Here is a 23,724-nt window from a genome sequence, read left to right as displayed (position 1 = left end):
ATCTTATCTACTTGATTATTAAAACCTTCCTCTGCTGAAGTCACCCTCTGGTGCACATTCACATGGGACACAAATATCTTCATGTTTTTAGCCCACTGAGAAAGGTCTATCCACATACCTCTTCCCCAGACCTCTTTGTTACCAATTTTCCAATTCTGGTCTTTCTAAGTGCCTGACCATCCAGCCAAACCATTAGCAACAGCCCATGAGTCAGCATACAAATGCACCTCTGGCCAGTTCTTTGTCTAGCAAAATGAACAACCAGGTGCACTGCTTGAAGTTCTGCCCACTAGGAGGATTTCCCCTCACCACTGACCTTCAAGGACACCCCAGAGAAAGAGGTTAGAGTGCTGCAGCTGTCCACTTTCGGGTGGTACCTGCATATTGTGCTGAACATCTGTAACCCAGGCCCTAGTTTTCTCTTCCTCAGTCAATTCACTGTAAGGAACTCCTGAAGAGGCCATAAATCTGGTCTGGGAAAGAGACGGTAATGTGGCAGGAGTGGAGACCATGGGCATTTGGGCCACTTCTTCATGTAACTTACTTGTGCCTTCAGGACCTTCTCTGGCCCTATCTCATATATACCATTTTCATTTTATGATGGAGTGCTGCTGTTCACACCCAACGTAATGGCTTGGTGGGTCAGACAACACCCAGCTCATGATAGGCAACTCAGGTCTCATGACAACTTGGTGGCCCATTGTTAAGCATTCAGTCTCTACTAAGGCACAGTAGCAGGCTGAAAGCTATTTCTTAAAAGGAGAGTAGTTATCTGCAGCAGATAGTAGGGTTTTTCTCCAAAATCCTAAGGGTCTGCATTTTCTCCTATAGGGGTCTGCCAAAGGCTCCGAACTGCATCTCTATTTGCCACTGATACTTCCAGCACCATTGGATCTGCTGGATCATATGGTCCAAGTGGCAGAACAACTTGTACAGCAGCCTGGACCTGTCACAGAGCTTCCTCTTGTTCAGGTCCCCACTCAAAATTAGCAGCTTTTCTGATCACTTGATACATGTGCTGGAGTAGCATACCCAAATGAGGAATATGTTGTTGCCAAAATCCAAAGAGACCAACTAGGGGTTGTGCTTCTCTTTGGTTGTAGGAGGGGCCAGATGCAGCAACTTATCTTTCACCTTGGAAGGGCTATTTTGACATGCCCCACACCATTGGACACCTAGAAATTTCACTGAGGTGGAAAGCCCCTGTATTTTTGTTGAATTTATCTCCCAACCTTCTTTCATGCAAATGCCTTACCAGTAAGTCTAGAGTAGTTGCTACTTCTTGCTCACTAGGTCCAATCAAGATTATATCATCGATATGATGGACCAGTGTGATGTCTTGTGGGAGGGAGAAATGATCAAGGTCCCTGCGGACAAGATTATAGCACAGGGCTGGAGAGTTGATATACCCCTGAGGTAGGACAGTGAAAGTATATTGCTAACCTTGCCAGTTGAAAGCAAACTGTTTCTGGTGGTCCTTGCTAACAACTATTGAGAAAAAAGCATTTGCCAGATCAATAGCTGCATTCGAGGTACCAGGGATGTATTGATTTGCTCAAGCAATGATACCACATCCGAAACAGCAGCTGCAATTGGAGTTACTACCTGGTTGAGCTTATGATAATCCACTGTCATCCTCCAAGAACCATCTGTTTCCTGTGCAGGCCAATAGGAGAGTTAAATGGGAATGTGCTGGGAATCACCACCCCTGCATCCTTCAAGTCCTTAAGAGTGGCAGTAATCTCTTCAATCCCTCCAGGAATCCAGCATTGCTTCTGATTTACAAAATAGCAAAATAGCTATGTAGGGGCAGTTCTAATGGCTTCCACTTGGCATTTTCCACCCTGATTTCATGAGTTACAGAGCCAATGTTGGTATTCTGCCAGTTGCTCAGTATGTCTATCCCAATTATGCATTCTGGAACTGGGGAAATAACTACAGAATGGGTCTGGGAGCCCACTGGACCCACTGTGAGATGGACCTGACTTAAAACTCCATCGATCACCTGACCTCCATAAGCCCCCACTCTGATTGGTGAACCACAGTGATGTTTTGGGTCCCCTGGAATTAATATCACTTCTGAACCAGTGTCTAATAATCCTCAAAATATCTGATCATTTCCTTTTCCCCAATGCACAGTTACCCTGGTGAAAGGCCATTGGTCTCTGTTCTAGTTTGCTAGCTGCCGGAATGCAATATACCAGGGATGGAATGGCTTTTAAAGGGAGAATTTAATAAGTTGCTAGTTTACAGTTCTAAGGCTGAGAAAATGTCCCAATTAAAACAAGTCTATAGAAATGTCTAATCAAAGGCATCCATCTATGGAAAGATACCTCGGGTCATGAAGGTCGATGAAGTTCAGGGCTTCTCTTTCAGCTGAAAGGGCACATGGCAAACACTGCATCATCTGCTAGCTTTCTCTCCTGGCTTCCTGTTTCATGAAGCTCCCTGAGAGACGTTTTCCTTCTTCATCTCCAAAGGCCGCTGGCTGGTTCTCTCTGCTTCTCGTGGCTGTGTCATTCTTCTCTGCCTTTTCTGAATCTCCATTCTCTAAAATGTTTCCTCTTTAACAGGACTCCAGTAAACCAATCAAGACCCACCCAAATGAGTGGAGACATGCCTCCCCTAATCCAGCTTAACAACCACTCTTGGTTGGGTTACATCTACAGGGAGATGAGAGATGATCTCATTACATACAGTATTGAATAGGGATTATTCTGCCTTTACGAAATAGGATTTTGATTATAACATGGCTTTTCAAGAGTACATGCATTCTTTCAAACCAGCACAGTCTCCTTGAGGAAGACTTGGAGGAAGATTAATAGTATAAATTTGCGGCAGTGTAACAGGGTTCTCCCCCAAAGGGACCTGGCCTCCCCCTCATTCAAGGGGCTCTGAATCTGTAAACTGTCTCAAGTTTGGAAACTGATTAAGGGGCCATGACTTTTTGCTTTTGTAATTCAAGTCAGACTTTTGTTTGCTTGACCTAGAACTCTTTTCTAGCTCAAACAAGAATTTAGTAGACTGCCTATGTATTGTACTTCTAGGTACCCCATGATTTCCTAGCCAGTGCCACAAGTTTCTGCAAGTCAGATTATTTTGACTCCTGCTTTGAGTTTGCTGTCTGTTATAATAGCCACGTCCACCCTGTCTTTGGCTATTAAGTGCTGCCACCTGGCTTCTGCCCCCTCAGGATCCAGTCATCCCCATTGTGTTCAAGGATTCCAGCTCAGTGACAGTAGTTCCCACAGTAATAGCTGACCTCACAGAGAAGTGCAACAACAGAGCTCTTCAGGGATGATGGCACTAGTCTCACAAATTTATTTCTCATGCCTCTGGACATTCCTGGGGCATAAGAGCAGGCTTTGCATGATAAATCCACTCTAACATTCCAATCTCTCTAAGCCTCTGGAGCCCCTCATCTGCATTATACCAGAGCAGTTCTGGCATTTCAACCTCAGTTAATGTCAGCCACCTTTAAATCCGTGTTTCAGCCAACCATCCAAACAAACTGTTAATACCTTTTCTAATCCCTAGAGCTATAACTTTGAATGCAGAATCTCTGCTTAGTGGGCCCATATCAATACATTCATTCTGATCCAGCCTTATATTCCTCCCATCATTATCCCATACCCTTAAAATCCATTGCCACACATATTCTCCTGATTTCTGTCTATATACATTGGAAAACTCACACAGTTCTTTTCTAGTATAACATACCTCCTCATGTGTGATACTTTGTACCTCACATTTTGGGGCCTGTTGGGACCTTAGTTATAGGTCTGGAAGAAATGAGGAGTGGTGGGGGTGGATCATGAAAGTAATTAGGAGTATCTTCCAAGCCATTTGCTTCATCTGGTAAAACAAGATTAATCACTCTAGGGCTAAATCTCTTCAGATGGAGGTTGGGTGGCCAACTGCTCAGGACAGGCTGGAAGTGGGGTGGCTATGTCCTCAGGGCAGACTATTACAGGGTTATCTACAGAAGACTCAGCATGACCTAGGGTTTCAACCTCGTCCCCAACATCATTATTGATCCATATGTTGCCATCCCATTTTTCAGGGTCCCACTACTTTCTGATCAATGCCCTCACTTCAATGGCAGACACCATGCAAGGTTGAGATTTCAGTTTATGTTGTAAAGTTGCTGCTCTAACAATAATATTCTGAGTCTGATTTTTGGAAATCTCAAGTCTACAACTACAGGAAATAAGATTTTCCTTCAGGACCCTCACAGAAACATCTGTATCTGTCAGACGGTGCGTAAGCTTCTCATTAGAAACCTTAAGCCCATCCCTTTCACTCATTAATGTATACAGCATTTCTAACAACAACCAGCCAACATCTCTATACCTCCTATTTCCATAAGACTCTGTAAAGGTGTGAAAACCATTATTCCCCAGAGTCTGGCTTCGTACAAGTGAAGCATTAGAAGAATCAAATGGTGATATTTTGACTATCTCTTTTGCCAACTCACCCCATGGATTGGCAGTATCATTCTGATTATGGGAATCAGAGTCCTTAGTGCCTGTGAGTCTAGTCAGAGTAGAAAACCAATTGTAAAAACCCATTTTTAAATTCTGTTTCTTAAGAACCACTCCTGGTGCCAATCAGTATTACTTAGGGTTCTTTAGAGAAACAGAATCAATAGGAAATTTCTGTAAATACAAAATTTATTAAAGTGTCTAACATTAAACTGTGGGAACGCAGAGTCCAAAATCCAATATGGCAGGCTGTGAAGCTGACGATTCCGATGGAGGGTCTGGATGAATTCCACAGGAGAGGCTCACTGGCCGAAGCAGGAGGAGAGAAACTGTCTCTTCTGAATCCTCCTTAAAAGCCTTCCATTGATTAGATTAAACATCAGTCATTGAAGAAGACATTCCCCTTGGTTGATTACAAATGGAATCAGCTGTGGATGTAGCTGACATGATCATGATTTAATTCTATGAAATGTCCTCATAGCAACAGACAGGCCAGCACTTGCCCAACTAGACAAACGGGTACCACCACCTGGCCAAGTTGACAAATGTACCTGACCATGACAGATGCTCAGCTATGTTTGGGAACCCCAATTCCCTCATGACATTCAGAGTTAGCTAACATTATAGAGATCGCAAATGGGCATAAGCACACATTGAAAATTTGGCCACAAAGTGGGTCAGATAAGAAATTGTTGATCTGAGTAATGGAATCTTAAAATAATAATGATTTTAGAAAGAGTAAGTGGGAAAATTGAAGATTTGTAGACATTTCTCCTTTTCTGTTTATTTTAGTTATGCTTTCTTAGACAAAAATATAACTCAATGAAACCCACAAAAACAAAAGTTGTTTTTCTCAGATACAAATCTGTAGGTTTTCAGGGACAGAAGGAAAGAGAAAGAAAAAAGGGATGGAAATCAATGTTTAATCTTTACCTTGTATTGTGATAGATAATTTAAAATTAACTATTTTGATTTGTTGCAAAATAGCAATTACCATTTCAATTGTAAGTAAAATGTGACCTAAGCTCACAGTAATTAAAAATGCATTTCTGAAAGATCTAAAATAGACAAAATAATCTTAAAAAGAAAAGGTAGCAGGATTCATGTTTGTTTTGATTACTTGTTTTCCAGACAAAATAGAAAACTATAGTAATCAAGACATTGGAGTATTGGCATAGGAATAGGCATATATCTCAATGGAACAGAATAAAGTCACACTTATATATATTAATTGTTTTGGACAGAGACAATTCAATAGGAGGTTGTTTTAGTTTGCAAATACTGCCGGAATGCAATATACCAGAAATAGGCTGGCTTTTATAAAGGTGATCTATTAAATTACAAGTTTACAGTTCTAAGGTCATAAAAATGCCCAAACAAAGGCATCCAGAGAAAGATAAGTTGACTCAAGAAAGGCCAATGTCTGTCACTTGGGATGATATGTGGCTGGTGTCTGCTGGTCTTGTTCCTGGTTCCATTACTTCCGGCTTCTGATTCCAGGGGCTTCCTCTCGAAGCGTCTGTGGGTCCTGACTTAGCTGCTCCTGGGCAAAACCCCGGGTTCTAGCTTGCTTAGTATCTTCCTTCATGGGAAGGAACATGGCGACGTCGGCTAGGCTCTGCTTTCTAATGGCCACTCCAGGCATCTCCAAATCCTGTGTTTATGTCAGCTTTGAAGCAACTGTGCTTTCTTCAAAATGTGTCCCCTTTTACAGGACCCCAGTAAACTAATCAAGACCCACTTGAATGGGCGGAGTTACTTCCCCATCTAATCAATAGGTCACACCCACAACTGGGTGGCCAGTTTCCATGGAAACAATCTAATCAAAGGTTCCACCCTAAGCAGTAGGTCTGGCCCCATGAGATTAGATTAGGAAAAGAATACGACAGTTTCAAACTAGCACAGAGGAAGATCATACAGATTTCTTCTGTATAATATGGTGTTTTTGAGCCTCATTAATTTTGTTGCATTTATCAGTAGTTTTTTCCTTTTATTGCTGAGCATTCCATTGTACCAATTATATATAGAAATGGGTATTTGCCTTTTCCAATTTGGGGCTGCTATGAATAAACTGTTATGAACATTCTGTTAAAACTCCCCTTGTGGACACATGTTTTGTTTTCCTTGGGTAAAGACTGAGGATAGGAACAGTTCGATCATAGGGTAAGTACATGTTTACTTTAACAAGACACAGCCAGAGTGAAATTTACACTCCTACAAGCAATATTTTCTTTCTTCAACCAGAGAAACAGAACCGGTAGGATAGATTGATTGACTGAAAGGAATTGGATTATGCAATTGTGAGGCCCGGCTAGGCTTATTAAAAAATCTCTAGGGCAGGCCTGTGGGAAGGGCAGACTGGAAACTCCTGACCTGGAGCTGACATTGCAGTCTGCAAGAGGAAGTTCTTCTTCCTCTGGGAAATCGCAGTGCTGTTTTTAAGGCCTTTCAACTGATTGGATCAGGACAACCCAGATTATTGGGAATAATCTCCTTTACCTGAAGTCACCTAATTGTAGATGATAATCACAGCTACAAAATACCTTCACAGCAACTTCTAGATTAGTATTCGATTGAATAACTGGGGACTGTCTCCAAGTTGACACAAAACTCACCATCACCTCCCCATCCCAACACTTTTTGATGAGTTTTGGCTGTTCTTGGACTTCAAATAAATGGAACCATATTGTGTATTCTTTTTTTGTGCCTGGTTCTGGCCTGTGAAGTGCTATTACTTGACAAATTTTTGTGCCTTGAAATCCTCAAGGGTTAACCAACACACTATGCTACTTGTCAGGAACGAGACAATGGAGTGCAATAAAAGATGAAATGTGTCAATGGGTAAAATCTGGAGGCATAGATATGGAATAGAATTTTGAGATGAGTTTAAAAGGTATTGAGTATATTCAATAAAAATATCTAAACAAAGTATTAAAATTATGCTATACAAAATATGCAGCTTATATTTTACATTCAGTTGTTTGACTTCCGTGCATGAGTCACATATGATCTAATAACAAAATTTTATGTAATCTCAACAACAACAACAAAAAACTCTGTGACATCTGTTATACTTTGTACCAGACAGAAAGGTCAAATCTGAGAGTGTTAGTCCTGATAAGAAAGTATATCAGTCAGGGCGTAGTCAGGAAACAAAATCCGCACCACTGATCTGAATAGGATAATTCAATATGATGACTCATTAACCGGTGAAAGGAATTAACCTCTAAGGGTTTAAAGAGAACTCTTAAAAATGCAGGAATGGCAAATGCAGGGAGTTAATATGACCACTGGGACTAAGGGAGAGTCCCCAAGGAAGGAACGAATTTGAAGTAGGCGCCCACCTGCAAGGCTGAGATTTAAACCTCGTCTGAGAGTTGTGGAGAAGTTCTCTGGGCCTCCCCAGGCCACAGCTACTGCACAGCTGTTGGGTCCAGGCCGAAGAACATGAATCTACCCAGAGGAAACTAGGGTCTGGTGAGCAGAAGCTGTGAGCTGGCAGGACTGGCAAGCAGTGAGCCCTGGACTAGGGATGGAAAGTAGGGAGGTTCCCAGGGTGCAGACAAAACTTGCAGAAGATGGCACCACGGGGTGTTCCACTTGCATGCCCTCTGCTGCAAGAGAAAGAGGAAAAAAGATGCCAGAACCAAGGTATAGAAACTCCTTTCTCTTCCAGCATCATTCCAGTGCCCTCTACTAACAAAACCTGACATCATGCCAGCAGGCAAAAAGCATTATCAAAAAGCAAGGCAAAGATTTGCAGATGAGAGGCAATAAATTGATAACTCCTTGCAGCTGAATGCACCTGTGGATAAGAACTACATCTCATTCTTCTCTAAATGAATCCAGCACCAGGTCAGGTACATAGCAAATGTCTAATAAAATTTTATTGTGACTGATGATGTTGCATATTGGATTGTCAGGATTTTTAGTTGGAAGCACAGGTAATTGATTCTGGATCTTCAATCACAAAATATGCTTATTCAAACAACGTTTGGTAGCACACCATATTGTTGGGAATGTTGGAGAACTAGGCTTGAAGCTAAGCTTTTGGGAATTCAACCTGAAACCAAACTTCCGCTGTTGCAGAATTGTCTTGATGGGAATTTCACTGCTGCTTCCAAACGCCACTTGACTCTTAACTATTCAAGGTTGTCCTGATCCATAGTCAAAGAGAGAAGGGTCAGCAGCATTAATTCCTAACTGTTTATCTGGAAAGCAGAACATTTCCTAGCAGTTTATATCTCATTAATCAAAACACCATCCTATTGCCACTCTTAAAGTAGCTAGGAAATGAAATATTGAGCTTTCTCTTCCTCTATGCAGTGACGGACAAGAGAGAGAAAGGGATGGGGGAAAGGACCCCGGCTTAGCCAACCCAAGAACCCTGCCATTAAAAGAGTACTTCCAACCATAGCCAGTGAACTCTCTGGAGAAATCTCTTGAGGGAATACCTACCTGTCACCATGTCAGGAAATGCAATTCTTCAGGAATATGAAGCATATAATCAGAACACAAAGGTGACCAATAGCTTCCATTAAAATATACAAATTTTATCTAAATAACTGAGTGTTTTGAAACAAATATTTGATCCATTAAGAAAATAATGATTTTGCCACAAAGGACTTTTTACCAAAATGTTCAAGTCTGTCTATCATTAATGCAGTGAAATGATAATAATGTTTGCCTAGAATTAGTGTCCTTAATTATGCCTGTAAAAATGTCCTTTTCTTTAATCCTCAGAGGTGATATAATTATAAAAGAACATATACAGTAGAAAATTGTTAAGTCTTATGCTGCTCAGCAACATTTAAAAACCTTTTCTGTGACAGAGGAATAAAGAGTCCTGGTTTCCCAGAGTAGAACACAGAAAACTTGCCTCAGCAAACCTCCTTAGCAGCTAGAAGCAAGCTCCCAAATCAGACTGATGTCAAGGAATTTCAATTCAGAAATAATTTACTGAAGGAAGGAGCCTCTGCATTTTGCTGGCAACAGAGATGCACACAGGTCTGACTTTTGTAAGCATCAAGGGCTGCAAAAACACATTAATAACACAGAAGTGTCACTGGCATTGAGGCAGTAGTGGTTGCAGTGATTTCTGGAGCTGTGGCAGTCATATTGTGGCCATGAGGGAAAGGGCAAGAGAAGCACTAAAATTCTGGGCAAGACGTTGTAGAGCTGCTTAACTATGTGTACCTGCCTTTATGCTTAACTATGTGTACCTGTCTTTATGCTGAACACCTGGGCAGAGTTTCAGGTTCCAGGACTTCCTTGACCTCAGTTCTGATCCTTGACAATGCTTATCTTTTCTGGATACAAATTTGTTTTGAAAATCAGTTTTATTAGTTTTCAAAGTACCAACTTTTACCTTTTGGATATTCTTTATTGTACCTCTACTTTCCATTGAGTGATTTCTATTATCATTTTTATTTGGTTCCTTCTAATTTTTTCAGTTTGGGTTGCTATTCTTTCATTAGCTTCTTGTGATAGAGTTTAGATAACTGGTTTTCAATTTCTTCTTTTCTAATACAAGCTTTTGCAGCTATAATTTTTCTTCTATGCTACAGCCCACAAGTATTAGCACGTTGCATTTTTATTACCATTCAAAATATTTTCTAGATTTCACATTGTGATGTCTTCTTTGACCCACAGATCACGTAGAAGTGTGTTGCTTCCTTTACGACCATTAAGGGATTTTCTAGTCCTCTTTTTATTATTAATTTCTAGTTTAATTCCATTGTAGTTAGAATTATACTTGGTATAACTATAGTTTTTTGCATTTTGTTGACTTGTTTTATGATCCAGCATGGCGTATTTTGGTAAATATTTCTTTTGCAACTGAAGAAAATGTATATTCTGCAGTTGTTAGGTGAATTGTTTTATATATAAGGTCAAGTTGGTTAATTTTATTCTAGTTCTCCATATCCTTACTGGTATTCTGCCCGTTTGTTCCATCAGTTATTTAGAGACGTGTGCTAAAATCTCTAACTATGGTTGTGGATTTGTCTATCTCTTCTTTTATTTTGAAGCTAAGTTTTTATGTGCATACTAATCTAGAATTTTTATATCATCGATTGGCCCTTTTATTATTAGGAAATAATAATACTCCTCTTTGTTGCTTATAACACTTCTTTACCTGAAGTCTACTTTGTCTTATAGTAAAATAGTGCCAGTTTTCTTTTGGAAAGTGCTTGCAAGGTATCTCTTTTTCTATCCTTTTATTTTTTGTATCAATCCACAAGTACTACTTGAAAGCAGCATATAATTGAATTTTCTTTCAGTCAGGTAATCTTTGCATTTAACTTGCATTTGATAAGTCCCTTTACATTTACTGTAAGTGTTGACGTAGTTGTATTTATGTTCACCATCCTTGCCACTTTATTTTTTTTCAACCCATCGTTTACTTGCTCCTCAATTCCTCCTTTCTTGCTTTACTTTAGATTAATTGTTTTTAATTATTCCAGCTTTCTTCTCTATTAGCTTTCAACTATATCATATCTCTCTATTAATAATCATTGCTATTACTATTTGGTAGCAATTGAAATTTGCTTTCCCTTCTTATTTTCTTTTGGATGAAGTATTTTTTTTTATTATTCCATTTTCCCCTCTATTAGATTTTAATTATATATATATATTTTTTTATTTTCAATTAACTTAGTCTTTACGTTAGTGATTCAATATTTACTATTGACTTATAATAATATAGCTTCAAACATTGTTTTTACCACTTCACAACAATCCGAAAAATTAAGACTCAATGAATCTGTTTATCCCTCTTCTTCCATTTATGCTATTACTGTCATATGTTTTACTTTTGTTTGTTTTAGTCCCATTAAATGTTATTATGATTGCTGTTTCTAAAAAGTTAACATTCATTCTTATTTACCTATTTATTTAATTTTGTAGTGCTCTTCATTCTTTCCTGCAGTTCTATGATTTCAATCAGAAAAAGTTTCTTCAGCCCGAAGAATTCCTTTTAGCATTTCTTGTAGTGTAGCTCTAACTGGTGATGGTTTTCTATGGGCCACTGTTTAGACAAAGAATGAATCTAATGGTGGACATTTTAGGAAATCTGGGAAACAACAGGACAGACATTTTTAATGAGGTGGGAATTTGATAACTTGTCAGATATTCCTGGTAAGGACTATGAACTGTTTTATCCTTTGTGTTCAGATGTCAAATATGTTGGTCACAACTTGTCATAATAATAACTAAATTAGCAGCTTTGTTTAAGGTTTGATACTTCTAACCCTGATATAATTATTGATTTATTTAGTTGCCCTTGTTACGTGAGCTTAGCAGAAGAGTGCATAGCTTACCAGTGGACACTCAATAAATATTTGTTGAGTGGATGAACAGGAAAACAGGTTTTAAAAATAACTATCATTGAATTTGTCACTCTAAAGACACATCTAAGCACATTTCGTCACTGGTCAGTTCCCTAAACACCATTTTGGTGAGCAAGCGTCTCTAAGAAGCAGTGCAGCCAGCAGTTACATAAAGCAAATCTTGAGTAAAGATGAAACATAGGCATTGAACACAGATTTTCTAGTTAAAAGCAGAAAAAGCTTTGAACATGCAGAGCTTTATCTTTTCATATCATGACAAAAATGTTGCCCTTTTCTGTTTTCTTTTGATGCAGAATCATATCAGTATTACATAATTATATGCCATTCTAAATCTGAAATCCACTGTTCTCAGATGGAAATTGGTGTATTTATGGAAAATGATCAGATAAATAACGTCATAAATTGAAATCTATGAAGAATGAATTTTATATTAAAAAAATTGGTGATTATCAAAGGCACTCTTCATTTACATCTCAAATTACATTAAAAGGCTAGTGAATCAGTTCAAGAAATATATCTTTTAGTAATCTAGGCTCAATGCTTAAAATATAACTCAAGATACCATCATCAGATCTGTTTCCTTTATGGTAAACATAAATATGTGATGTGACTTCTTAATACATAAAACACAAAACATTACATATTTATCACTGTACCAGACAACAGTTTATTTACTTCATATACCTTTCCTGTAGATCATTTCTCTTGTTTTCCATTTTGTGCAAAAGTATAAAAAGAGATAACTTCTTTCTTAAAACATTAATAAAAGACAACATAAAAAAAATCACTCTCTCTTGTTGAAGGAATTTATTGTCTATCATAGTCGGAACAAAATGACTCAAAATCAATCACAGAATAAATACCACATTTCTTTGAATCTAAGTCATCAATTGTAGGAACATTATCTTATGTATCGCTAACAAAGAAAAAGTTCTCCAATTGTAAAAAGAAAACCAATGTTTCTTTTCTTAAAATAATCTTTTTACTTTAGAGCAGTTCTAGGTTTCTAGAATTCAGTGTTTTTTAATCATTAAAATTATGATTGCACATTTAGTGAACAAGCTCTCAGGGATTTTAGGCATGGACTTGTAACACGTAACCCTTTTATGCATATATAAAAGAGCAAATATGAGCAGAACACATTAAGGCATTTCCAAAGCTTCTTGCTGTTCAGTGCCCAACTTTTCAGAATCGTGGTGACTGATGTTCATTTTCTTTTTTTTTTTTTGTACACCCTATGCCATCGAGAACCTGGGTGATGCAACAGCTTTTAAAATCACGCCCCACTCTAGTTGCCAGGATTTTTTTCTTTATTCTGTAAATTTTACTGCAAGCCTTTTCTTGAGCTTATCAGATGTCAAAATGATTTTAGACAACCAGAGCACTTTTTCTTTCTCCAGCGCCCTGCCATAGTTTGTAGTTTCACGGATCAGATAGTTGCCGCTGTCCAGCAGGTCAGCAGTGAGGGTGGCCAAATTCACATATTCATGCTTATCAGATACTCCTGGTAAGGGTATCTGTCCTTAGTGGTGTCACAGCTGCCACCAGGCCAATAGTGAGTGTAGGATCTGAGTCAATTTCAGATACTGAATGTGAAAAAAATGTGAGTTATGGAATTTATCCAGTACATTCTTTCTCTATACCAACAGCCCTCTCCCACTCTCATCTTTACCAAACTGAGATTGGAAAGATATAAAACAATATATAATTTCATTATCTCTATTTTAATGTTAAGGAGAGAAGTGATTTAAATGAGATTTTTTTCACACATTTTGAAATCATAGAGCTTTTATACAAAGAAGAGAAGTGCATTGCTCTGAACTTAACACTTTATCATTCTTCCTAGTCATATGTCTGGTTAGCTCAAAGCCAGCACTGGGCAGTATGGCACAGACAGCGCCTGCAAGGTAAGGGGCTACGACCTAGAAAGATGAATGCAACCAGAGGGTGATGATGTGGGAAGCTTCTATATTAGCTGCCAGTTGAGGCCAGCAGTCAACAATGGAGAATACACAGGCAAGTGGCAAAGTGTCAGCAGACCTGAAGACCTTGCCTACCCAGGTCAGAAGCAAGATAAAGAGACGAGGCAACAGGCATGGGGACTCACTGGAAGACCCTAATTTACATGCTCTCTGAATCTAGGGCTTTTTGCTCAGGGCACCTACTGGTTCCAATTCTATGACTCAGCCACACCTATGTCTAATCTCCTTTTGTATGGAACATTTTGTGCTCACCAGACTTCATTAATAGGCCTTCCCATTAATCCCTAAAAAAATAATACTGGTTATGAATATTACCTAAAGTGCATACATGGAATGTAAGGAAGAAATAAGTGGGAGGGAGGAATAACAAAAAGTGAGGTTAGGAAAGCTAAAAAAGACCCAAAAAGACAAAGAATACCTATTTTTATAGAAGAGGCACTAAAAGCCACTTTTGGCTTTAGACTCAGGCCAATATTTGAATTTGTGATCAATCGTTCTATAATCGTATCATCTCAGACAAATAACATCCCTGATCCTCAATTTGCCTTTCATAGAATTGTTATTTCATAGGATTGTACAGAAATACATTGGATGTATATTTGTTAGCAAAGTGCTTTTTCCGTAGCATTCAACAGGTAGCTGTCCTGCATCCACTGATTCAAGCATATTTGGAATTTTTAATATTCTTTTAAAGAAAATCAACACTTATTGCTAAAAATGAACTTATAAGGATTTGGGAGGCTCAAATGGCCTATGAGAATACATCGGCTATTCAAGCTTAATGTTGTACATTATTTGAATTAATGGGATAACCAATACACATTTCATGCTACAAAACAGTTAGAGATCAGCTGTAGGATCAAAGTTTTGTGATACTGTATTCATCTTTAAGATTAACATAGTGCACTTAAATTTCCACTTGAGTCGGTCCATCAGCAGCTGTAGAGAATACCTGGTTCTTCTTGGTTGGAATAGTGGTGTTTTTGTTACTAAGTTTAGTAAAGATGCCTCTCAGAGTCTCAATACCCAGAGACAGGAGACTGACATCCAGGAGCTGAGCATCACATCTGTGACGTCATCAGCCAACATACCTCCCTGGATGACAGCTCCAATGGCCTCAGCCTCATCAGGATTGACAGCTTTACATGAGGCTCAGCCAGAAAGGTCTGCACTGTCTGCTGAATCTTGGGCATCTTAGTCATGCCACCAACAAGAATCACTTCTCCTGTGTCACTCTTGCTGATTTCTGTGTCTTGCATGGCTTTTTGGCACGGAGCAATAGTCCTCCTGATTAGATCAGTGACAATCCCCTCAAACTGAACCCAGGTTAGCTTCATGTTCAAATGCTTGGGTCCAGAAGCATCCATTGTAAGACATGGCAAGTTGATGTCAGTCTGTACAGATGAAGAGAGTTCACACCAGGCCTTCTCAGCAGCTTCCCAAACCTTTCAAAGCGCCATATTATCTTTGGTCAAATCAACCCGTCTCCCTCTTGAATTCCTTCACAATGTGTTAATAAAGCAAGACCTGGTCAAAGTCTTCACCACTTAAAAAAGTATCTCCATTGGTGGGTTTTACCTCAAACACTCCTTTCTGAATTTCCAGAATGGAAATATCAAAAGTTCCACCACCTAAATCATATACAGGAATGATGTTACCTTCGGATTTATCTAGGTCATAGGCCAGAGCAGCAGCTGTGGGTTCATTAATCACTTGAAGAGCATTCAGTCCAGGTATCTAACCTGCATCCTCCGTGGCCTGTCTCTGAGAGTCATTGAAATAAGCTGGGACTATGATCACAGCATTTTTTGCTGTATGCCCCAAGTAATTTTCTGCAGTCTCCTTCATCTTCATCAAATGCTCCAGTCTGACCTGGAGAGTAGAGTTTTCCATGAGCTTCAACCCAGGCATCACCATTGCAGGCATGGACAATTTTAAAGGGAACATTTTAAGTGTCTTTCTGTTCTTCAGGGTCATCATATCACTGGCCAATAGCATGTTTGGTGGCATAGAATGTGTTGTTTGGATTGATGCCAGCCTGTTGCTTGGCTGGCAGCAGATCATGATCCAAGCTTCTGGTGGGTTAAGCAAAGGCGATATTGAAAGTGTGGTTAAAAATGCAGAGCAGTATGTTGAGGAAGACTGAAGAAGGGATCAGTCGAAGCCATTAATATGGCTGAAGGAATCATTCATGACACAGAGACAAAGATGGAAGAACTCAAGAATCAATTGCCTGTGGATGAGTGCAATAAGCTAAAAGAAGAGATTTCCAAAATGAGGGTGCTTCTGGCTCAAAAAGATAGTGAAACAGGCGAAAGCATAAACAGGCAGCATCTTCCCTTCGGCAGGCATCACTGAAGCTCTCTGAAATGGCATACCAAAAGATGGCATCTCAGAGAGAGGGCTCTGGAAGTTCTGGCTCTGGGGAACAAAAAAAAAGATCAAAAGGAAGAGAAATAATAGTCACAGTAGACTTTTGAGCAGCAGGGAGAACATACTATGATGCCTGGGAGCGAAGGGCTTTCCTGAGCAGAAATGGGCAAACCAGTCTTACCGTAGTTTTGCAGTTTTCTCTATATAATTTCCCTAATGTGTAAATTTAGTTACCATTAGCTAATGATCCTTTAATGAACTATAATTCCAAAAGTACAAACTTCACAATGTTCTGTCCCTAGCCTATCATTTTTTCCAGCTGCATGTAAAAGTGGAGAGGATAATTTACTTATGATTATAAAGACGCCGTCATTTTGTGCTGAACTGGCCATATTTTTAAGGTTTGAACATGTCATACACAACTGTCAGACCTGAAATGAGACCATTCGGGAGTGAGGTCCTTCTGCTTAGCTGAGCACTGCAGTACCGTCCCGATGTACATGGGGTCCTTCTACTGAGGTCTTGCAACGCCAACAAGCCATGCCTTGTTGGAAAGAAGAGCAAGGGAAGGTATATCTATAGAAAGCTGAGCTATATGTTAGGTACAGCTTTTAAACCAAGGTGTTGATGAGGCTCCCTAGCTTTACTAAGGCATGCTTTTCTAACTGTCATATAGCCTGTATGCCTGGCACCTACATCCTTGGCGAGTGTTCTTTTTGATCCAAAGAATGTCGATCTCCTCATTTGTGAGGTGAGAGGCCCTGGCATTTAATTTCAGTACCATGACATGATTCCTTCTTGCTGTCCTGACTTAGAGTCAAAATACAGACTTTTGCAAACACTGGCTAAAAATATAAATTCAAGATTTGAAAGGGCTTATGTAAAGGAATCATGAGCAGTGTCACCAAGGGCAAGTCTGGTCCAGCAGGCGTTATAGCCCTAACTTAGGTTGGAGCCTTGAAATAGTTCACATTTCACTCTTTTTCCATGTGAGTATCCTTTTATTGCAGCACTATTTGTTGAATTTTTGTTTGTTTGTTTTTCTTTGTTTTTTGGAAAGTGCACGGACTGGGAATCGAACCCGGGTCTCCTGCATGGCAGGCGAGAATTCTACCACGGAACTACCCTTGCACCCACCCCCCCTTTTTTTTTATTTTGATATTTTCAAACCTGTTCTTGTAACAGAGTTAAAAGAATAGTACAAAGAATATATATACACCTTTCACCTAGAATCACCCATTAACATTTTGTCACTTTTACTTTCTCTGTATGTATACTGGTACTTTAAAAAAAGATGATTGTTTTATTTCCTTCTGAATATCATGACACTTCACCCCTAAATGCTTCAGCATGTATCTTGTAAGAACCGGATGTTCTCTCCACAACTGTCAAAATCAGGAAATAAAACATTGATATAATGCTATTAAAAAAAAGATTAACATGGTAATTAGACAGATATTTTCATAGCAATTTATAAAACCATGCTAGGAAGATCCCATCATCTCTTAAATTCCTCTTTCACACCTAGATATGGCATGCTTTGAGTTCTATTCTTAGACATAAACTTTATAGGCTCCTTTTTTTTTTTTTAAGTGCAAGTATCTGCTGTCTTTCCGAGGAGAGTGGGAGAATGAATGACATGATATGGCTTGTGGTAAGCAGAATAGGTTTGCATCCCATAAACCTGTGACTGTGTTACCTTACGTGGCAAAAGGGGCTTTGCAGATGTTAAAGTGTTCAGATGTTACATTAAGGATCTTGAGAAGGGGAGATTAGCCTGGATTATTTGGGTGGACCCCAGTGTAACACAAAGGTCGTTGCAGTATAAGTGAAAGAGGGAGGGAGAGGGGCAGAGCGACAGTGCGAGGGAAGCAGAGGTTGAAGTCGTGCTATTGCTGGCTCTGAAGACAGCAGGGGCTGCAATCCGAGGAATGCAGGCAGCGGCTAGAAGCCTGGAGAGACTAGGAAAGGGACTCTGCCCTGGGAGAGAGCCCCAGGAGAGCAGCCCACCCACACCGTAACTGTGGCCCAGTGAGACTGTTTGGCTTTCTGACCTCCAAAACCGTAAGAAAATAAGCGTGGATTGTTTTCAGCTGCTGAGTTTGTGGTAACTATTTACAACAGTAATAGGACACTAAAACGCCACTGATGCCATGTTGTGAGTTAATTCAGTAGACTCCCTTCCAAGTCAGCACATCCCTCCACGAGAGGGCCTTGGGAGAAAAGGACCAATAAGAAAAAAGGCAGTAAAAATGCCTGACCATGAACTTCACCTGCTTTACATTTTCTCATCTCTTCTCTGGAAATGACCCCAAGAACTACCAGATTAAATGAAACACAGAAAACCAAAGCAAGCCTGAAAGCAAAACAAAATAAAACCTCGGGGCTCGTTTCAAATGGCATCGTCCTCAGGCCGAGAGCACGGAGGGCAGCGCCACCCGGATGGGTTCACCTTGGCATGTGCACCCTTTTCATTTCAGTGTAGTTTTCAAGGTAAAGGCACTGCTTTTCTTCTTCGTTGGCAACATTTTTAAATGACAAGACTTGGTCTTTTCAGAAAAAAGAGAAAAATGTCCAATTTGCACAAAGTCCTTTAAAACAGAAGGAAGCCTGGAAATGGGGACTCGAAGGGAATCGGTCAGGGAAGACGAAGTCTGGGTTAGGGTAGGATGGGTGGCGAACCCCCGGCCATGGAGTCCTGGAAAGTTCATCCGTGACAGACTTCTGGGTTCTGCTGCCTGAGGTTTGGGTGCTGTTAGTGGAAGCGAGTTATCCTTTGTGGAGTGGTTTCTTATAAGACATAAAAGGAAAATTTGTGACCTGAAAGATGTTTAAATAATCATTATTGTTTTTGGTATTCAACCAGCTTCAATCTGGAATGACTCTAAGGCAGGGAAAAAGAAATAGCATGAGATTCAAGGATGAAGGGAAAAAGACAATAGTATCCAAATCGAGAAGTTAAAAAATTGCAGCTAAAAAGAACATCGTAAAAGAACAATTTAATGTTTTTATGACTGACATAAAAATAAAGGACATTGGTAAATGATATATATTTATATACACCATTTAAACAGATATTAAAATACATAAAGGTATACTATATAAACATTTTACAAAGGGACACAGACATTTTCCAAATATGAATACATTTCAATGTGAAATCTTGAAAGAAATGTAAACTTTATTCTGAAGACCTGAAAATGTATATAGACAATTCATACATCCACATAATTACTGAATAGGTGATATTATATATCCTCTGAGCTTTCATTGAAATGTGCTCTTTGTTATTTCTGGTTCCTAGAAACAAGAACAAAAATATTAGAAATCATAACACATCCTTCAAAGAAAGGCCTTGATTTAGAAAATGGACAGAATTGTTCATTTTGTTGGCTAGTGAGAGAGGTTTGGATTTCCTCTTACATCACTGCTTGAAGAATTATTGCTCACACACAATATAGGAGCTACATATATTGAAAGAATAATTCAGGTCAATTGAAATGTGGTAGTTTGAAATGGGCTGCTCACTCAACAAATATTTAGTGAGTGCTGCCAAATGCCAAAGTGCTTTTCTAAGCTCTGTTTATTTATCAGAGGGGAAAAAAAACAAACAAAAACCCAATTCCCATGGAGCTTACATTCTAATGAGGGGAAATTGGCAATAGACAGATTTTTAAATGTGTCGAAAAGTAATAAGTGCTGTGAAGAAAAATTAATTAGGGGAATTAGGATTGTGAAGGGGACAGGTATTTTAGATAGGAGGTCTGGGGAAGGCTGCTCTGACTGTTGATATCTGAGCAAGGCATAATTACATTACTATAAAAAAGCTCAGTGGAAAATTGGGAGAGGCAGGCTCTTGGTAGAAATCACAGGCAGCCAAAAGGCATGGGGTTGTAGCCAGGTTCACTTGCGATTAAGGAAACTCCTATATCCTTTTCCTCTCCTATTGATGGTATCTACAGAATTCTGGACTATTCTGCCACCTGCTTCAATTGCAATTCCCCCCAAATCATTCTGTTTTCCTTTTCTCCTGTTGCTTGGCATGGAATTCTGGACTCAAGAAGGTTAACATTCCCAACTGGCCATCTTCTACCTTTAGGTTCGGTTTTGAACCTTCCATAGCACTTCCTAACACACGAGATCAGCCAGGGTTAGGGTAAGAATTTCTTACGTTCATGGCATTTGTTGGCTTCTTGGAAGAAGAAGTGGGTGTGACATTCCTATAGTCTTTTCCTGGCTGCTTGCGCTGTGAGCAGTGAGGTCAGACAGCCCGGTGGCTGAGTCTGAAGTACATGGTGAGGAGATTGTCAGAGGGAGACCTGAAACTCGGGAAACACGGGGTTAAGCCTTGTTAGAAGTACTAGCTACTAATTCTTTGCCGCCTCAGCGATGTCCTATAATGTCTGTCATGAAGAATGACTGAGGTCATCAGCGAGGTTTGAAGTGGTGAATAAGTGATGTGAGGGGACAGAAGAGAGTTGTCTTCAGATACGCAGAGAACTGTCATACGAATGAGGGAGTCTGTCATTCTGTTCTTTCCGAAAGTGCTCCTTAAAGATTTTTGATTCTGTATACTCAAAAAGAATTTTTAAAAGCTATATACCACTGTATGTTTTTAGTTTGTGCGCCCAACAATTTAATCTTAAATTCAATGATGTAACTTACTGCATATACCATATTGTCTCTGTTCATTAAATCTATTTTATCAAAGCCTTGCAGTGCAGATTTTTTTTCCATTCAATTGATGGAAACTGTCTACCATATAACCCAATTGGTAAAGCCAGTCTTCATTGTCAAACTAATCAGCCAAATTACATTTACTTTGTTAGAAAATATCTGACCTAATTTTCCAATTCAAAGAAATGTGTTAATCCATATTCTTATGGCAATCACCTCACCTCTGAATTTTAATTCATAAGTAGATGAATGATAGCTGTACAGATGAATGAATGAGTGGATGGATAAATGGATGGATGGATGAATGGATGGATGGAACTGGCTGTCCATCCAATGGACAGTTGATGGGACTGTCCATTCAACAGATTGAAACTTTCCTTTTGTTTATTATCCAGATGTTTTTTGCACACTGGAGCAATGCATCAGTGTTGAGATCCAGGCTGAGTAAGAAGTCTATCATGTAAAGTTAGCAGAAGCAGTTGTGAGGGAACTTTTCACAACTGAGGGAACACAGCTCACTTTTGGGAAAGAGATTTTTCCACAGCTCACTTTTGGGAAAGAGATTTTTCTGCCAGCTGAGGATCTGGAAAATGGCTTCCGTAAACTGACCAAACCCTAATAGTCCTAGAAAAGACCTAATGTCTTATTCCCAGGTGTACTCATATTGCAGTTTGAACACCAGGCAGTTTGAGGGAAAGGCTAGAAACCACAGATAAAACGCAGTGGAAACAATTAAAACTCTCTAAACATAAAGTGGCCTGCCACATTTAATGAGTTTCTTGTCAAGAGAATTATTTACACAGAATCTGGGCAGTCACTTGTCAACGATGCTCTAGTAGGAGAGTCCCATGAACTGAGTACACACTTGACTGGAGAATATTTAAGGGATCCTTCTCAACTGAAAGATCTGTGATCTTCTAGCCAGGGTTGCTTAAATTTTGGAGTGCATTAGAATCTTCAGCTTATTTCTAAATCTTGAAAGAAAAAAAAAGGAATGCAGTGTGTCTTAATTAACAGTTTATGCCTATTTTTTTCTTTATCTTGTCTCCCCGTTTGTTTTTATACATTGGTTCTATCTTCTGAAGTCACCTACTGTTTGCCTGCTGTTACCTAACGATGTGATGGAAATTGTTGAATAGTACGTACATTAATTTGTTTTACTTCAGAAGCAGGACAACCTTAAAGGGCTAGAAGGCACACATGAAACTTACCTAATTGGCCCCAAAAAGGTGAGGCTTATTTGTAGGTTAAGGGGTACAGGGACAGGAAGAAAGGAATTAGGGTAAGGTGGACAAGGGTAGCCGAGCAGAGAGAAAAGTATGTTAACTAAGTCCCCCCACTGATGAGAAAAGCTCTTCGGTGTGTGGTGTTTGTTTCTCACACAATCAAAAAAGTTATGGAAGGTTGGCAAGTTTCCTCCCTGCATTTTTGTGGAAGTCGCTAGGCAGTCGGGTCTTGGAGCTAGGAGGGCTGTGGATCAGTGGTGTGAGGGAGGAGATGAGGCTGGACTTCTCTTCTATCCTATTTCCGAAAGCCCCACAACTACTCTGAACGACTAAAGATAATGCCATTGATTCCATTGCACGGGTGGGAGTGATTTTACACAATGGTATCTAGGGAAATATTTACTTCTGGCTTCTTGGCAAAGGAATGGCCTTTGTATATTGTTCAGAACTCAACCTCAGAAGATGCCTTTACTGGAGAAAGTCACAGTTGAAGGGACTCACTGAAGTTTGTGGGTAGAACCGGTGCCCCTTAGTCTTCTCTGTTAGTTTGACCTTCCTCTATATTTGGTCCAAACCTCTACTGATTCTTGCCATGTTAAGCTGGCCTGGGCAGTGATACAGTGTTGTGCAAGTTTTAGATGTCTATCCCCCTGCAGATGGACTCAGATGGAGCAGTTGGGTTTCTAAGTCATACTGTGTTCTAGAAGCTAGGGTGGGGAAACTGTGTCATATAGAGAGCTCTGTCTGTCTACATACACTGAAGATTTAATGAAATAGAAGACGATAAAAGATTTTTTGGCCCCATCAAACTAAACGTCAAAGAGTCTACCATTTTCTCTCAGTTTTCATAGCTTCTGAGTCATTGCTGGTATCAGACATGACAAATTTGCCATCTCTATGAATTTATTGCTTGGAGGAAAACGGTTTGATTCAGAAAGATACATGAGGTAAGAGAAGTGGAGTTCAGTAGTAGCCATGGAAAAAACCATACTGCATGGCACTGTCGAATCCTAAAGTCCATGCAAGGCCTACATTGGTATTGCAAATAGCTTTCCTCAAACCCAACAAGTAAAAGGCATTTTCAAATCATGTTTTAATGGAAAAGGACAGCTTGTAATATGAGTTAAGGAGTAAGCATAATCGATACATGCATTACAGACAAGAAACTATTCACATCATTTTGTGATCCAGAACACTTATATTAGATTCTGACTTAAAGCAGTCTACTTCTTAACACTATCTCCAATGCCCAGTCAGCGGAAAGAAACATGATGTGATCTTTTTTAAAGAATTACAAAGGAAGATCAAGATACCTATCAAAAAGATGAAAAAAAGAAAAGCGATACAAGCATCATCTATGTGTCTGGCATAGCTGGAAATCCTGACATGTTGGGGTTCAGAGCACATGTGAAGTGGTCAGGTAAGTCTTCTCAATTGTAGTACTCACATTTGGGTCCCACAAGGCAGGCTATGCACCCTAATCAAAATATCTAGCCTGTGGGAGATCTTCTTTTTTCCTCCCTATAGAGACTTCTGATCTCTCAAATGTTTTCCAATAGCTGCTTGGCAAATGGATGGTATCAAATAAACAGAGCAGGACCTTGGAGGTAGGAGAGATGTGAGCTTAAATCTC

At 39.5% G+C, this 23,724-nt stretch overlaps 1 long non-coding RNA gene across 1 annotated transcript; it reads right to left on the bottom strand.

The window, feature by feature from the left end:
- Positions 1–19,347: 19,347 nt before the first annotated feature.
- On the bottom strand, positions 19,348–23,724 carry LOC143689480 (uncharacterized). The gene is made up of 2 exons (XR_013178801.1): positions 20,360–23,724; positions 19,348–19,488 (listed from the first exon to the last, which is right to left on the bottom strand). It is a non-coding gene; the product is annotated as an uncharacterized LOC143689480 (long non-coding RNA).

The sequence above is a fragment of the Tamandua tetradactyla genome, chromosome 7, assembly GCF_023851605.1.
Source record: "Tamandua tetradactyla isolate mTamTet1 chromosome 7, mTamTet1.pri, whole genome shotgun sequence".
NCBI lineage: Eukaryota > Metazoa > Chordata > Mammalia > Pilosa > Myrmecophagidae > Tamandua > Tamandua tetradactyla.
The sequence above is the reverse complement of the archived record's forward strand: the minus strand, read 5'-3'. Positions and strand labels throughout refer to the sequence as shown.